Source organism: Conger conger, chromosome 17 (genome assembly GCF_963514075.1).
Source record: "Conger conger chromosome 17, fConCon1.1, whole genome shotgun sequence".
Classification (NCBI taxonomy): Eukaryota; Metazoa; Chordata; class Actinopteri; order Anguilliformes; family Congridae; genus Conger; species Conger conger.
The window spans coordinates 29,438,173-29,457,814 of NC_083776.1; positions in this window are offsets into that span (position 1 = coordinate 29,438,173).

Below are 19,642 nucleotides of genomic sequence, written 5' to 3' on the forward strand. Positions count from 1 at the left end.
AAGAAAAAAAAGAAAGAAAAAAAAAGTCGTGTGAGTAATTTTATTTTGTGCACAAGTACGTTTACAAATTCCAGTCACGTGTGCATCATGAAGCTGTCTCATCTCTGTCCCACTGGCTGTCCGCTGAGCTTATTTCTTTGTTGTTTTCATTATTTATTTATTTATTTATTTATTTCATTATTTATTTATTTATTTCATTATTTATTTATTTAGTCTGTCTATTTGTTTTTTGTTTGTTTGTTTGTTTGTTTATTCTGAATTATGTCTGTAAGCCAAACCCAAGAACAGGGAGATGTGTCCCAACAATCTTGCAAATAAACGAGACAAAAATAAAGCCATTCATGTTTTTTGAGTGAAATGTCAATTCATATGTCACTTTTTCATGGTTGTTTACTATATATTGTTGTAAGTTGTCACAAGATGATGACAATGATAAGAGGAATAATGGCTAAAATTCACAGACATACAACAAAATAATAATCCTAATACTACTACTACTACTACTACTAATAATAATAATAATAATAATAATGTTAAACGTGATGTGCAATACAGTGTTATTATTATTATTATTATTATTATTATTATTATTATTATTATTATTATTATATAATTTATTATATCATTGAGAAAATAGCATTCAAGCTGGGTCCATATTTGACCCCTTAAATGGCATTTTTTTTATAGAGCGTTCGGATTTATTGACTAATAGAGAAAGCAAAGTGTAGGCTGCACTGTCATCAGCTTGTTCTTAGAATTCAGATTCAGATGTACTTATTCTTAAGTAACGAGAATGATGCCACCTACTGATTCAGTCCAATGTGTTCTTCAGTTGAGGCACAGAGATACCTTATGTAGACACCGGGAGCAAATGAGTTCTGTTTCAAAAATATCCGTTGAGACTTTAGTTATGACACGTCTGAAAGTTTTTACTGGTAAATAATCTACACGTTTATATATTAAACATGTATTTATATTTTAAATATCATCTCTAGCCAGACTACACATATGTTTCCTGCATTTCCTCATAAATTCGTATTTTTATCTTCTAAAATACTATCTTTTAAAGACTCGTACCCTTATGGGAAAAAAAAAAAAGTTAGGTGTGTAATTACTGGCAGGATTTAAATCCAACGTTCCGCACATCGCTCTTAAATAGGTATGTTTCAACGAAAGACGAATACAAGTTGTTACTAAGCCATTGTATGTGTTTTTTCACGAATAATAATAATAATAATAATAATAATAATAATAATAATAATAATAATACGTTAATTGTAATCCAATGATACTGCGGTACGCAGGAACTACTGTTATTATTGCTATTATTATACGACAATTATAGGTACTATTATTTTACTACTATTGTATAAAAGTAGACATAAACAACAATAATACAAATGCTCAATGACACATTTAATATCTGCGTGTGATATTAAGTCCGTGTAATTCAGCTCTTACTCCACTGCATAAGAAGTACGAAAGTAATATTACATTTAAAAGCAATAACTGAATTCCCCCCAGGAAAGTTAATTGAGATACAGAATTATAGGCTATGAACAAAAAATTATTAGATAATTATACCATGATAACAATGATATCAATAGCAACAGCATTTGTTTGGCACTAGCACAGTCAAGTTTAATGATAGTAACATACATCCGTTATTATTATTATTGTTTTAATTATGTACAAGTATAGTAGGAAATACGAGTAAATTAAATAGAAGTACTCACAATAAGAGTCTTTAATAATTAATGAACTGAGATTTGGTAAATTAATAAACCGATTACAACAAGACACTAATTAAAAACTTAAATAATTATTGTTCCATGTCCTAATGGAAAGGCTTTTTTCCAGTAAACGTAGGCCTATTTTGTTCAAACATGAATATGCTAAATAAATTATTGATTGAGTGTGCTTTTGGATTTATTGTTTTAACCTGATAGTTTCATCAACGTGTTTTGTATGAAACGGTTCCGCAGCACAACTTCACTTTGTAAATGTAATAATAATAAGAACAAGAATACGAATAATGCAAATAATTAAGACGCTAGCATTTCTAAAATCTGATACAGATTTCATCTTCCCCTCTGGTGTAGGCCTACATTATGGATTTTGAGAGACAGAACATAAAACAGCACTACATGTACTACACACTCCCATTCCATACAAACCGAAGAACTGGTACCACATTCAAAGCCGTTTCTTATAGGTTATCTCCCCGAAATGACAATGAACATTTAATGAAGTCTGAGGCCCAGGAAGTCTCCAACCAGTGTCAAAATAATTCAAAACCACTCTTTTCATGACTACCTCACATATCAGATATCAAGAAAAGGAACATTTAAACTTCAAAGTTTGTTTATTTAAACTGACCAATGACCCCCACATTTTCCAAAAAAATCTACCAAAAAGATATTGGTAGAAGTATTTCGATAAGGTTCACTTTTACTGCGTTTAAAATGAAATGCTAAACGCAGGTGATGCAATATTAATCGGGCTTTGCTGATATAAAATGCAATATTTTCAGACAGCTAACGGGGTTTTGTGAGAGTCGGCTGATGAAAGTGGCCGCAGCTGTAGACCGGAGTAAAGCTACGCATTTATTGCTTTTGTTTGGCTTTTGGCTACGGAGAAAGAAGGATTGGAATGTGAGTATAGGACGTTTATTTTATTTGTGATAAAGCATTGCAATATCAAAGAGACGAAGGATCTGCAGATGTTCCTTCTTTATGCAAACCGGCTGCAGTCAGCCTTTTTTAATCATTGATCTTAATTTAGAATTCCGATAAATTATCATTTGGTTCAGCAAAGTAGAAACCTAAGTTAGCATATCGGAAGACTGCATCAAGCTCACGTATTAAGGAAAGGACTTTCATAAGACTCACACTTACAGAGCCAATACATGTGCCTTAATAGTCATGTCATGATTATTTATTGGGTTTTCTTGAAGGAGAAAACGTATCAAACCCATTTTACAATTAATTTTAAATAAGTACTTCTGAATTAATTGTTATTAATTGTATGTAGTGTAACACGATCGCTGTTTAATATTTAGCAAAGTAAACGAGGTCAGCGGCGAATGCGAATGCTTGAGTGCTTAATGTTACTTTCTATAGTTTTTCAGCCGGAAATATTTCTAGTTTTGTCCGGAATTTTATTTTTCCACATGCTTTGGCAAAACTAATGACATTGTTTTGTCTATAGGCCCAAAATAAATATTGAAAGAGCAATTGTATTTATTTATGCAATTCCAGCTGTATGCTAGTTTGGTTTAAGCACTCTTAACTACATTATATATTTGTACCTAGTTAAGAACACCTAAACTAAACTAGCATATATGAATATATGACTATATATATATATATATATATATATATATATATATATATATATATATATATATATATATATATATATAATCCTTGAAAACCTGCTTTAAAAAACCCTTGATGGTATATACTTTGCAACACACTTCAAGCAGGCTCCACGAAACAGCAATATTTCAGCACCACGAACAGCTCCCTTGCAAATTGAAGAGTAATGCATTATTGAAAGCCTATATCAAACAGCTCTGGGGTGCTGTCTTTCTGAGCCGAGGCCTCAAGATGAAGTCCGACTGTCTGACTGCACAAAAGCTTCTAATATGTTAATGGCCGTAGGGGATGCCTTAGGTACCATTCCCCGCTGCTTCGCACACCATATGTCAGGCTGTTTGCCGCATGGATCTATTAATCAAGAAAGATTTCATCAGCAGAACTCCACAATATCCCACACCATGAGTTCAACCAACAATTTTTTTGCTAAATATAATTTTCTTTCCCTCTATTTTTAAGGAAGCGTCGAAACTATTCCAGGATAAGGCAACTATGGGATTCGCCCCTCTTAATCTTTTATGATCAACCGAGGCCTCCAGATTATGCGCGCGCTTCTTCAGACTTTCTACGGTGTAATGTGAGATGTAGGCTTCTGCCTGTTGTAGTCTTCCGCGAACAAAGATGACGAAGAGGAACACACAGGCTGATGTGAGGGGACGCATTTAGCCCACGAGGAAAGGCAACGATTTGAAGGAGCTTTTGATTTCAACCGCGCGACAGCTGTTTTGTTTTCCTCACGAGGCAGGTATATCCAAGACAGCGAAGGCCACACCAGTTTATAATGGTCGCGTAATAATGGTTGAGAGAGGGAGAGCGAGAGAGAGAGAGAGAGAGAGAGAGAGAGAGAGAGAGAGAGAGAGAGAGAGAGAGAGCTCGTACAAAATGAGAGAATCCTGTCATAAAATACACATGGGCTAAAATGAGGGCCATGGGCCATGAACAGCTATCAGCTTTCAAAAAGAATTTTACTGCCTGTTTTGAAAATGCCTCACAATCCTCAAAGCATGGGGAAAACTAAACTACTGGACACGGAGGGAAAAATTGCAATAAAATAATCGTTTTCATACACCCTCTCCAACTAGAAAAAAAGTCATTTTCTCCACTCTAGTATGAACAGCCTCTGTGGCTTCAGATGCCCACGGTTTCATAACTTAATTCCTTTAGGCTGTTAATCGGCAAAGTAATTAAACTAGCAAATGGATGTAAATAAAGTAAAATTGGATTCAAGGCAGAGGGGATGGAAAGGCCGCTGACGTCTCACGCGGCAGAACAATAATCATTCCGACGTCCAGTAAACCAAAATGCGAGTTTAGGTTTATTAACAACTCAATTTAGTTGTAGGCCAGCGTCAAGAGTGCATTTGGAATTACTTTCCTGAAACTGTTCATACAAAAAATAAAGAAAGAAGAAATCACAATAAATATATTTTTCAAACTTGGTTTGTAAGCAGGTCTATAAATAAAACACATTTCCTTCACGAGTTTTAGACTTTATTTCACAGCATGTAACGAAATTACCCTCAGACAAAATCATACAATTCTATGACATAATTGTAAACCGCAATATAATTTAGCCCTTATGAAAGTAATGCAAATGGAAACTAGGCTACTATTCGTGAAAATGACGGCAGATAAAAATGTTACAGAAAAATAATAGATCCTCATTGTTGACTGTTTCATGCAGTTGACTAACAGAGACGGACAACATAAACAGCAACGAAATATGGTCAACTGTAACTTCACAGTTATTATTTATTTCTCAACGTATTGCAATACCTACTATTTTAAGAAATAGAGAATTCTGCATTTGTGTTGAACATTTAAGCACGGTCCCACGTTTGGACAGACAGAACGACCGAATCACGCGCTCCCGACGATTTGACACAGCTGCCAGGACTGTAATATTGGTTATAACAATGACCACCGCGCCTGCCCCCGAATAGAAATGTCAAATGGGGGGTAGGGGTGTAGACCTCAGAAATCTGTATTCATTTCCAACTTCTATTTGCTCAGTAGTCTAAGCCAGCACTCGCTGATTCTCTGGCTGTGGTATGGCTGGCGACGATGTTGACACATCGGGAAAATTCAATCGCAGGGGGTTCAGAATCAGACGAACAACTTATTTATCTAATAAATCCGTCATTTAGGAAGAAAAATATTTGAGCAGCCGTACTTGACCCCTTGTCACATTGACTGCGACGCCTTTGAAAGTGCGAAATGAAAGTCGAACCCGCTCGGTGCCTAGAGACACGCGGGCAACACATCGGTGAAAGTATGCAGTCGTGGGCACATTAACAAACAACAATACAGCGGCACCATTTACCTGCTTCAAGCTTAAAGGAGAATAAAAGAAACACAACTCCTTATGTTTTAATTAAAATCAGGTTATAAATATATGCCACGCCATTAAGTCATTTATTGGCCACCTAATTCGGATAACGAACGACGCATTTCTCTACGTCACGCTTTCTCTTTTCATGTCTCAGCTGCTTGCTTGCTGGAGGCTCTGCACTATTGACCTCATATCGAACACATTTGTCCATCATTATTACCGTCATATAAAGCCTGCAGAAATCATTGTTTGTTGCACTGAGAATTGTATTGCCTTGTAACACATACAGCAACACTTGCATCAGTGTATCTCTCTCTCTCTCTCTCTCTCTCTCTCTCTCTCTCTCTCTCTCTCTCTCTCTCTCTCTCTCTCTCTCTCTCTCTCTCTCTCTCTCTCTCATTGACACAGGCAAGCATACAATAATGTATAGTATATTGTAACAAAAAATGGAAGAAAATAAAGCATAATAAGTCTAGCTCGGCATTTCAATTGTCAGTGGCTTTTGGGTAATCAAAGTAATAGCTTTCATTTAAAAAAAATATCTGTCCTGTTCAAAAGTTATGTACATTATATTTGAGAGCTAAAGGAAACAAGAAAACTGTTCTCCTTTTCAAGTAGGCCTGTAACAGGATTACAAGTTTTTATGATATTAGTTATATTACAAACATTCCATAATCCAAACACCTCACCTCAGAAGGAAATAGCTAAATAAAGAAATACATTCTCTCAGAAAATATGTTTGATTGGTGGTAGGAGAGCAATTTTAGAAACATGCTGTCATGAGAATCTTGTTCTTTTGGGCTGCTGAGCCTTACTTTATGTCAACAGCTCATTACAGTCTGTAAATAAACTGTTGAGAACTGTTAACTATGTCCTTGCCATCCAAAATCACTTTGAGTTGAATAAAACAAAATGCACCACCTCAACACTCTTGACTTCACTGTCAAGTAATAAACTAACCCAAGGAGCTCATGACACAGGCCTGATCCAGCTTTCATCTGGCATTCTGTCTTTTTGGGTCAGTAGTACACTCTTAATATTTCACAATATCATCATCCCTGAGATGATGCTAAGCAGCAAGTTTGAAGATTGAATTTTTTTGGTGGAATTGTTTTTGTTTCAGTTTTTAACTTTTAAGGTTCTGCGCCCTCGTGACCTTTGAGTCTGTTCACTGAAAGTGTAGAACTGAAACATACAACTGACATTTCCATCATCAGTTATTCCTTAAAATAGCTCAATTTGCATAAACAACCCCCAAATTAATGAATTATACCAGACATGTTTATTTATGCAAACCTGCATTAAATATTTTACTTATATTTTCATATGTGAAAATATTTTCAAAAAATGGTGACTGTGATGTGCCCAGTACATGTAAATGAAAACATAATTACCGTAAATCTTCAGTTAATGGCTTAGACACAACGGTTTGTAAGATTCTGTTGAATTATTCAACTCATACAATGATTTTGTGATTATTTACACGGTTTTATATCGGAATCCTGTTCATTGCTAGGCTTTGCTCGGCTGGGTCTACCGACCGTCCGTCCGTGATTTATAATAAATTGCTTAACATGTAAATCTTTAAAATAAGGGGGGAAGTGTGCGGTGAATCCATGGCTTCTCGGGCCATGAAATATTTATCACTGTTGATTAAACAGAGCAGCAGCCCCAGATTGGGAGTGGCAAATTTGAATGAAGACCAATGCGATGTTGGGAGAAGCCGTGGCGTGCGACGGGGGTCACGGCAGGCTCAGCGCTGCACCTTAGCATAATGGGGCTAACGTGCCCCTGTCATCATCGGGGGAATCTTCCGGGGGGGGGTGATAGGAAAAAAAAAGATTGCGAGGATAAGCGAGCTGGTCATTCAAGAGACGCATTAAATATTTTATGAGGGTACAGAGAAGACAGGAAAGACGCTGGTCAGAAAGGTTAGTTCAACTCATTTGCAGAGCTCCTGGCAAGCTTTTGCCAAGCGGAGGTGGAGAGGAGAGGGGAGAAATGATAATGCGGCTTCCTCCATCAACGGCGGCTAAATTAGAATGCCAGGCGCTTGATTGGTTCATAAAGCTCAAAAGTGCATGCACTGCAGCCATAAGTCTGGGAGGGAAGGGGTTGGAATTCACTAGCAAACTGCCATCAGGCTTTGTCGTTAACTTTGAGTAACACATTCGAAGCTTAACATCCTCTCAAGTTCGGCTGTTACCAAAATGACTAATGAACAAATGAAACAGGACTTAGTTAGATTTGTTACTTAATGATAAGGAAAATTTGCCAGGCAAAATATTGCTACTCTCGTATTATCCTTCCTGCTATCTGAATGCAGGAGGCTGTTTGTATTGGAGGTGGAGGCTTCTGGAGAACCATCCACTTGCCTTTTTACAGCCGGTTACAACAAGGCACAGCTGATGAGAAAGCAAAATGGACAAGACTTATGAGAAAATGAATGAAAAGTAAAAACAATCATGTTCTGGCTGCATTACCCACACATAGGGGATGCTCTCTTTTATTGCTACATGGGATAAAGGAACAGTAACACAATTACTGCCCTATTACTGTACCAGCAGACAATAATGTTGTGTGAAATTGCAGATAATGAACTCCTCGCGCACGTGGTGTGCCGTGGCCTGCCTAGAAAAGGAAAGCGCACTAATGAGGCTATTGGAATGCTTTTGTGAGCATGTGACTTCTTTTTGAACATTAAATGAATGTTTAATCATTGTACAGAGGGTGATGCAGGCAGCACGATAATACCTCTGTGGTTTTCATAATTAAACTGAATCAACATTTCAAAAAGAAATATCAGCACTCTTTCACTTCTCTGGCTTTTCTTTGTGAGGGGGGAGAGGGGTGGGGGGGGGGGGGGGTAGAGCAGGGACAATCATTTTCAGAAAACAAGATGAACCAAAGGGAGGATGGGGGCTGAGGGGGTGGGCTGCCTTCTATTTATTTATTACTGGGCCACTACGTTCCACCTAACTTTGAGGAAGAACACAATTTAATGATATTAAAGCAAAGTTACAACACGGTAAAGTGTCCAGTGTTAATTCAACTCGAACAGAGTCCACATCGTCCAATAGGGACCATATGTCGTCGGTAAGAGTTGATTTAATGCTGGACATTTTTATGTGTGCTTCGACAAAATCTTTTCCCCCCATTTCAGACAAATAGAAGAAAGACAATGCTTGTGCCCTCCTCCCAGATAAAGTGCCACAGTGCATGGACTGCCACCCTGAGCTTCCTGGGCAGATTTTATGCTGGTACTTACCCATTTTGCTCAGAGGTGCTACGAGGAAATCAGTGACCTCGTTAAACAGAGATAATGGTTTATGAGCCATGCTTAAAATCACCCATATATTTGTCTTGTGAAATAACAACATGAACAGCAATAAAGACTCCACCGATAGATCATTCTATAAAGGCTGTCTGGTTCGACAGCTAACAAACTGAGATTGTTGGCTTGCAAGAGCGCCTGGCCCACTGTTCAAAAGTGGAACAACTTTCCCCGTGGAACATTTTGTTGATGTGAAAATTGAGAAATATATGGGCCATGCCATGCCAACACCAGGAGGTTGTACCACAGCACCTTGTTCTTTTTTTTCTTTTTTTCTGTGTGTTGGTTGACAATGCTGAGATATAAAATATCTGAAGATCAGATACAGCTCTGCTCCGCTTGCTGGCAGAGCCATATAAAGTTTGCCAGGGGTAGCAATGGAAAACGTGTCATGGCGCAAAATGTGATTTTAGAGGTCCATAGCTTTGATAGGAAAAGCCATAAAGCCTTGTATGTGTGTATGTAGTGAAAATTCTGTATGTAGAATTAATATTCAGTATATGACATAAAAAATTCATATTTTTGACCAGGGACCAAATTTGGGGGCGTCACATCTCCAAAAGTAAACATATTTTTAGTGTCATTCTATTTATAAATGAGAGTCATCTGAGAGTGTTTTCTCATTGGCAAACACGTTACTAATAACATTTGCTGAGATATGGCCCGTTCAATATTAAATTTGGCCATTTTGGGCACATTTAGACCCACCCAGAAAACAAATTTCACCTGACTTTGGATATGTTGAAGTTACCTCCATAAGCACCTTTTCTATAAAGATTTATCTTTGATACTCAGTGGGTTTTTACACGTACAACTATCCTAATGTCATACATCTACATACCTGTAACACCCCCCAGTCCAATCGCAATGACCAGTATAGCCAATGTGGACTATTCCACATTTAAAATGGGATTTAAAACGACATTTAATTGTACATACAAAATTACCTCTAGATTCAAAATTTACAAAGTTATCGATGTCGACATATTTCATTGCGACACCCGGTAAGCTTGAAATATTTAGCACATTTTTTACATTTTTATTTATTTACCAGGGACAGTGCACATTAATCAACATTTTCAGTTTCCACATCAATGTAAATGTGCCAGAGCTGAGCTAATTTTGCTCAGAAATGAAGTATGAGGCTCAAATGTTCAGAAGCTCCATATCTGCTCATTGTCTACCAACACACAGACAAATCCAAGACATGCTGTGGTGCAACCTCTTGGCAGTTGACATGGAATGACCCATATGTTTACATGTTGAAGTCTTGCTCTGGTTTGACCTTAACTTTGAATGATTCACACATTCAATGCTTAGTATTTATTCGTTTATTGAATATTTGTTTGAATCTTTTCCATTGAGATCAGGCACACTTAGAGAAAGCCCTTATTGACATTGGATGACTTGATTCGACTGGAGAGGCTGAAGGGACATAGCAGGTCAATCCCTGGTGCTAATCACTCAGTCAGACACCATTCAGGATCCTGTCATTTAGTCCTGTCACTGCTGGACCTGAGTATACACAGGCATGTTTCTGATTCAGGAAGTAATGAAATAAGGCATCCATGCACTGTGTGTGATCACAATCACACTGATGACAAGAAAAAAATGAACAACATGGAGTTTCCTTGCTGTCCAACCAGAAAATATGCATGCATTTATTCAATAAATGACAGTTTTGTGGTTAGATGCATTTTATTATTGGAACACTATGCAAAAAAAGTGCTAGAATCTGAAAGTGATACCAGTCTTACATTATCATTACAGGGATATTTTCCCAGTGGCAGTTATTGCCTAGTACTATTGAAATACACAGCAATGTGGGCCCCACTGTAAGACAGATATATGCACATAAATGCTATATTTATTGGACGAGGTTACTCTTACTCTTATGTCTTTTTGGATGTCTTTAAAACATTGACATTCAAACGAATTGTTGGAAATGCCACAAATAAAATAATGAGATGATGCACAGAAAAGAAATATCACAATGACAGAAATAAAAACAACAGCTGTCACTCTGGCTTCATCAGATATTGCCCTATGTACTGTACGTTTCCCTCTATTTTTAAGAAGGGATTTTTTATTTTCTTCTTTTGAAGACCGCTCCCGATAAGCTCAATATTTCAACCCCCTTCACAATATTTTCCGTCACATATACAATCAATATTTCCCCGACAACAGGAAATTAATAATGATTCCTTTACAAATCTTTTCTCAGCGAGTCAGGTATGGGTCACTTGCTACCAAATCGGTTTCTGATTGATCTAACTCTCCACCCCATCAGCCTTTCCTTACATTGATATCTCTGTCCCAGAGTGACAGAGAAATGTGTCTGCTTTAACAAGCCATATATTAAAGTTAGATTCTTTCCTTAACCTTTCACCAAACATGCTCTCATTGGAGTGTGTAAACTTTAAGGGAAGGCTGTAAAAACTAACACAATTCACTTTAAAAAATGTGTTCTAGCAAATTTAAGGAAGTGCCACTTTTTTATTCTAATGTCTTTTTGTTGTTTTCTACTGGTTGCAAGATATAAATGGGCTGAATGATATCTGGGAAAAACAGTGCAGTTGCTTAAGTTTGTTACTCACAGTGAAGGCCCTTTTTTCAATGTGAATCACTTTGTTTGCACTGAACTTCTATTTAATTATGAATAAAATGTATTAAGTGCGGGCATACTGTGTCCTCTATGATTTGGCACCTGTACTGTCTAATTTAACTAATTTGATTGTCATGATTGAGTTCTGCGTCACAATATCCTCTTGCATTCATAACCCCATCACTGCCACACACACACACAAACACACACCCACACACACACTGAGTAACACTGAATAATTAAAATGGAAAACACAGACAGGAGGAGATCGATAAGGCAAATCTGATATTAACCAAAATATAAATGGGCTGGGGTGGGGAGTGAGGAGCAATGTGCTGCCCTTAAATTTAATCAGGAAACAGGTGACACTGTATCATATTGATGATGTCACTAGTCAGACCAAGCAAAATGGTGCATGTCCACTATGGTGCCTGGGCTGACCTTTGGGTAAAGAATTTTACCCAAAATTAAGTTTACATACATAACTGTTTTCATTGTAATATATTATTGTAAATTTGGTAGCAACCAATATACAGTATGTGTGTGAACCACATACAGTACATACAGTATAGAAATACAGTCCTGTACCTCTGACTCCTTAGTGTAGACAATCCACAATGCTTTTGGTTAAGTATTCAGAAACTTCATTTAACGTCATAAATTAGTGTTAAGATCTCATCATTCATGTTGAAATGAACTTCAACTACACTGTAGAAAATGACACCCCTATTTACTCAATAAAATTAATGTAATGTACAGATTAATCAAGAATATAAATGTATTCAATAATAATACTTGTAATCTGTTAACTTTTATTGGATAGGTACGGTGTATATTTGTTTTACAGTGTATACTCTCTTATCATATAGAGTTGGCACACACAGAGACACACACACACATGCACACACACGTGCAGACACACACACATGTTGCATATATTCAGTAAAAAAGACAATTGCCACAATAGGGAACAGAATATTGTTCTAACTCCCGAACTCAAAACCTTGCTATACAAGTGACACCGTTTCATGTCCAGTGTTGGGTTTTGAAAATATTCTCAAAAAGGCCTTTGGCACATATTTAACTGTCCAATCCTTGCCTTTATGGCATATGCAGCCAATAAAACAGTGTTAGCCAAATGCAAGGGACTAATTATTACTCAATTAAAACAAAAGGTTCTCAGACAGTGAGTTTGGGGGGGGGGTAAACCCTGCCCCAGTCCATCACACTGCTAATTAATATTTTCATTATCTCTCATTGTCACGGTGGGTGGAGGAGCCTTGATCATGTCATCGTGTACAACAGGCCCGATACTGTAACGTGTCTATAATTAATGTGATTTATGCCAACAGTGTTTAATAGAGAGGGCTCCTGCCTCTTCTCCCCACAGTGTCTCTCTCTCTAAATGTTTGATGGATAAACAAAGACTTTTCTAATGGGAACCGATGGCCACTTTTATGTGGAATTTAATAAAGACGTTGTTAATAAGCCCGAGAAGCAATCAGGGAAATAAGCAGGGACCCTCCGGGGTTGTTCTCTGAAATAGGGGCTCCTTCACGTGACAAATATCACCCCCCCCCCCCCCCCCCCGCCATTGTGTAATGCTCCTGACTGTATTCAGCACTGAACACCTTGCAGGGTGCGTTTCAATGGGGAGCGATGTGGAACAAAGCATTCCTCTCATTTTCTCATCCGGTGAATGAAGGGAAAGATTGTACCCCCGTGTGTGACCTTTGGGACTTCCGGCCAGATGACAGTGTCTGTTACCTCCCTCTGGTAACCGGACCGGCGTCAGGGCCCGGCACAGGGGCCCTATCGCATTACCGTGGTATCCCAGCAGCCCAGCTCTGTTGATATTACAAGTACATTCTCTATCAAACAAAAAGAGTGAAACAAATTTCTTCTTTAACTGACCTTTTGGATTGAGGAAACCATTTGCAGTCCAACAGACGGATCAAGCGGAAATCTTGCTATATGACTCCAAAGGTCTTTGCACACAGCTCATCAGGGAAATGTGAAAAGTACAAAAGTCCATAAAGGATTTTTACATTAACACACCATTGATTATATTCTGCCGTCTATAAGCGAATGTTCAAAGTTTGGAAAGCCGTGGCGAAATAAACCGGTTTTCAGATTGTGCTTTGCATTTATAAATCCCTGGGAGTACAAGGTTTGCACCTCAATACTTACGGTGTTATGCCCGTGAACTTTCTGTGTAGCTATGGGGAAGCAGGTGAACCACAGGGAGATCTATCCCTCCACAAGCCTCAAACTGCAGCCTATTTTCATATTCTGATCCCCAGTACTACGAGCTGTGACAGGAGCGTGGATCTAAAGGACTCTCTACAAATTTGTTTAAAGATTTACATCTTCTGTGAAAGCACTTGTTGGACTCATTGGCTGCGTCCAGAATGCATACTCGCTAGTTCCATGAAATAGTATAAATAACTAAAACTTCCCTTATTACTTATTATTTCACCGTACTACATTCGGTGAAATACCATAGTATGTGAACACTGGACACTACACTGGCCCAATACTAAATCCCACATTGCATTGCGAAATGTTACAATCCAAGCAACCAGGAGAGCAGTGTTTTAACAATTTCAATATAATTATTACCATTCACAAAGCTTATGAAGTAGTTCAAATTTCCTTACAAAAACTCACATCAACTTTGCTGCCATCATCAACGTTCACTATGCTTAAAGTGGCACATTTCTATGACGCCGTGGTATGTGAGAAAATCCATTATACCTTTTCATCTTACTTTCTTATACTTTACTCATATACTCAAGTCGCCTTATGTATGCTGAATAATAGTATACAGTATATATTGTGTAGTATGTAGTAATGGATTTCTCTATCTTAAAATTATAATAATCTGAAACTGTGTGTGATTAAGGCCAGTTGCACACCTGCTTGTGACGAGCAGATATATGGCCATTTTGTGACAAGTTGTTGGCATATACATAAATTATGCAAATTGCTTTGATATACATATTACATTTGTTGGGGAATTTGCTTTCATTATGTGGACGAGTTGGTAAAATAATAGTAAGAAAACTATAATTGTGACTGGAGTGCCTGTATATTCTGGCTTAAGCAAGCATTCATGCTGATTACGCTGATCCCACAGTGGCTGTTCTGTTTTCAATTATGCATGCCACACACCATTGTACTGTCCTCTACTGGATAAAAAAGTTCTCAGTTAAATTGTAAACGGAATTGTATAAATGTGTATAAATGCAATTTTTTGGTGGTGAAAATTGCTATATACTGTACATAATGTAGTTCTATATATACAACAAACTTCGGCATATAAACAATGAACTTCGATACATGTACAATAGCTATAGTATATACAATTAATTTCAATATACATTGTTACCTGCTGGAGATTTCACTCCCCACTGCCAGTGATCCTGTGTATCTCTGTTTCCCTCTCATTTGGAGCGCCTAATTAAGCTGCTGATCGCCTGATTGCCTCCACCTGCCTGTGACTCTCCATAAGCCCTGCTGCAGCTGAAGCAGAACAGACTCTGTTTCGGAGCAGAACTTTGCTGCACTTTTCTTTTTTAATGAGGTTTGCACAGGTGATGTTTCTTTTTCTTTTATGCAGTTTTTGATTAGGTCTGGATAGCAATCCTCTGGAAAACTTAGATTTAGTTTTCCCTTGGAAATAAGAATTACTTTGTATAAGATCAGAGGTTGTAGCCTTCTGTGGGCCCTACTTTGGCCTGTGTCCTGTCCAACACCTGCAGCTGTAGGCATTTAATTGGTTGAGTTTCTTTTGTATGCCTTTAATAAATGTGTTTTGAACTACTTTTGGTTAGTTTATTTTGAACTTGCCTGTTTTGCTTTGGGCACTTGGGACTTGTGTTGCATCCAAACTGTGTTCCCCTGTTATTGTAACATGGGTATGTGTATATATACATACATACAACAAACTTTGATATACAGTCGAGCCTCAGAGAACTGAATGCTGAATTGGGATTGAAGGTTATTCGGAATACTGATATTTTCAGAACTCTGATGTTCAAACACCAATCTTAGGAAATTAATTAGTACTTTCAGTTCAGTTTATTTTGAGTAATAATCATACTCCAACTGTCATATAAAGTAAAATCAAATGACCAACAATGAGCTGTAAAATAGCCAAATCTGAAACCAATGCGTATAGTGACATTGGAAAAGCAACGAGTTTGGCACTCCAGTGGATGAACACCAACGGAAAGGAAAAGTTGCTGCTTGCATTGGCTGTGGCCGTCAGTATGACGTGACTTTTACTGGATTTAAAATTATTCACTCGCTTCTCACTTCCACCCAACAGCAAGTTTTGTCTTTGTAGGCTTCTCTTTCGCAACAGCCGTTAAGCTCACTCCCTTGCCTAAGTTTGTAAGTATTTAACAGTTAAATGTTTTTAATAGTAATACCGTTACTTGTTTGCATTTTGCAGTTGTCACGCAACTTCCGATTCCATACCCTGTTCGGTTGCCCAGACTTTTCAGATCTCTAAGGTTCCACTGTATTATATACAATGATATACTATGATATGTATGTCAATTGGATCAGGCATACATTTGTTTTTGTGAGTGAGATCACGTTTCTGGTACCCAGTGTCAGTGAGACTGGTCACCTCTCCATTCTGGCCAGGGCAGGCCTCAGTGCATCATCACATTTCAGCTCGTTCTCTGAATGGGGGCTCAGTGACCCCGATTCACCTTCTCCCTTTCACCAGTGCTGCGGCCAAGCATGTAAAGCACGCCAGAGAGATCAAATTGGCAGAGGAGCACTTCGTTTTCCCAGCAAAAGGCCTTTGAGCCCAGACTGTGCCGGTGAAATTTAGCCCCTTGTTTTCTGACCGGGGCCAGAGAAGGACACTGTATCGGGAGTGGTTTATCAACACCCCATCCTCAATGACAGGAAATTTAGCGCGTTTTCGCTCAAACTTGTGGAAGAAGATCTGTGTGGATATTTGCTTTGAAATATTTACCGCCTGCAAGCAAAAAAGTAAAAGTTAAACTTTCTTTCTATTCTTCAAAAATGCCCATTATGGTAATTGGCAGTAAAGCCAAGCAAGTACAGTATTAAGCTGTGTTACTGAATTCAATTATTAATTAATAAACTAGTTTAGCTGTGTTGCTAAATGTGGGGAAAACGTGTTTTTGGAAATGTAGCATTGTTCGGATGGCGTCTTTGTGGAATTAGGGAGCTGATATTTGAGAAGGCGGATCAGGCCACTCCTGCTGATTACTCAGCTTTGTAGGAACACCAGTATAAAAGCTCCTTCTGTTTCATCCGCCATTGTGTGCTACAAACTCTACACAACAAAACGACAATTCTATAGCACTGAGCCATGTTGTAGCAGATATCGAATGTGTAAGGTAAACGTTGCTCTATAAGCGGAATGTGTGAGTAATGCGTTTCACCGAGCATTTAGGCTCAGGCAGGGGGTATACACTAGACTGCAGGTCTTTCCGAAACGGAAGTGTGCGGTTGTGACTTGACATGAGGTTTTATGCCTTTGACTTGGGGAAAGTAAAGGGCAGTTTCCTTTTTTTCCTTTTTTTTTCTACTCACGCACACTCACACACACACATAAAAAACAAACACATCAAGACAAGTGTATCCTTTCAGTATTTCATACAGAACTATGGATATGTGGTACAGAAAAACAAATATTTTTCAAACATGGTATTACGTAAGAAAGAATTAAATATTTTATTCCACTTTCATTCTAACATGCAAAATGTGCTCACATGTATCTATGTGTGTGTCTCTGTGTGTGTGTGTGTGTGTCTCCTTTTTGCTGCAGAGACAAAAGGTGACCAGTCACGCTGACCTCAAACTGACACAAGATGTGAGTTATGTACATTTAAGGCCTTTAGCTACAAGGGATCTCCACTTTCTGAAAAGGCAGAAGGCTAATTATTTGCAATAAAAAACATGGCTTGCTGCTCTCTTCCAGAGAACCGCACATACACTCAGACAAACAAGCGTGCGAAGCAAAAAGAAAAAAACGGGTGGCACATAAAAGAATGTTAAATTAGTCCGGCTGGCGTGTGTTTCCACTCAACAACATCTAAGAGGCACATTTAAAGACCTCTGAAAGCAAGCCCATCTGCCTCTTTCCCCTGCTGAATAATTGATGATAATTATCATGGTGTGGTTATTGTATGCGATAACAATATATTCGGTTGGAAGGAGTGAGAACACTACACATTGAACCGAGCTCTGACAGAAACATTTTTTTGGAGATGCTGTTCAGATCATTAACGATGTTTATTAAAGGGAAGGGCTGGGGAATATGAGTAAATTGAGGATGCTGGTGTGTGTGTGCGTGTGTGTGTGTGTGTGTGCGCCTGTGTGTGGGGGTGGGGGGCACAGACATGTTTTTCAGGATCATTAAACCATTTGTGTCAAGAATCAAAGCAAGCATTATTGTTTTAATTGTTTTGCTCAGAAGGTTACTCATAAACCCCCTCATAACCCAAATTACTTGACTGTATGGCTATGCGATTCAGCATGAAAGGACTTGGAGAACAGGCACTGTAACCAAAAGATTCCAATTCAAAACACAGGAAAACATCTTGTCATTGAATTTAATTAATTCTTAACTTAATGTTCATTGCTCTTACATGTGATTGACAAATTTATGAACACATTTCATATGTTAAGTTTTAGTTTTTTTGCAGGACTGAATAGCCCATTTCAGTTTTTCATGGTCCATGATTCATGATGTTGAGCTAAAGTTTTAGTGAGAAGCCATGCTTTCAACTGTCAGATAAAGTTACAAAGTTCTACTCTCTGGCATCATGTCAGCCTTGTTTTATGTCAACCAGTATGCACAGCTAAAGTTGGCTAACTTTAATATGCATACTACCAAATCTAGGATGTAAATGGAGTGTGTTCATTCAAAACGTATCTCTTTATTATCTTTCATTGGAAGTTAGCCTAGATAACGAGGTCAATGCTATGGTATATAGTGCCATTCAAAATAGTCCCACTACTACTGTAGCTAGTCCTATGGCTAAATATTCATCCATTTCTGATCCTGCAACTTCTACTGCTGATAATATTCTTCTACTGACTGTGGTTATTCCTGTATAACTACAACTCATTATTATAATCATGCTGTTACAAAAAATATTACTGCAGATGATACAATTGCTTTTGCTACTTTGATCTACAACCATTGCAGAAGATGACAGAATATGCACGGCAAACCAAAGTGTTTTCCTGCTACACATATCTAAAAATAAAATATTTAACCTGATTTATTTCCAGGGCTTTAGCTAGAAAGGGGATCCTTGTTTATTAAGCTCAGTGCACAAATGGAAGTGACAACAGTTGACATTTCCTAGTCTTTCTATTGGAGGTTGGGGTTTTTCATTTAGGCAATTTCCTGAGGTGTGAGGTGGACATGGAATTTCACCCCCATTCCTAGCCCCAGGGCAAAGAGCTACCTGGCAGGGAGAGAATGTCCATAAATTAGACCAGGGAATCTGTCCAGTGACAGCATTCACCTTTGACTGGAGTGAGATATTGATTAGCCATGGTATGATGTCAAATCATAATGAGAGAATGGAATGATCTAACGGGGTGTTCGTTGGAGACAGCATGCCCTGGTGGGGGAAAAAAAAGTGCTGGGAAAATTCTGATGAGCTCGGCGTCTTCAGAGAAGTGCCGGGAGAAAATAAGAGCAATCTGTCTCACAGATAGAATCCTGTTGATATGAAAGTCCAGAGTCCTGGCTGTCAAAAGTGTGATGGAAGAGAATTGACAAGTGCTTGTTAGGTTTTTCATCCTCAGGTTGCTCAAGTACAAGGAAGCTGGGAATAACTGGATGTTTCATTGGATGTTTATGTCTGTGTGTGTGTGTGTGTGTGTGTGTGTGTGTGTGGGGGTGGGTGGGTTAAGTAGTTTTGACATAATAATAATATGACTGTTATTGCCATTAATTTATTTAATCCGCAAAGACTTGAAATG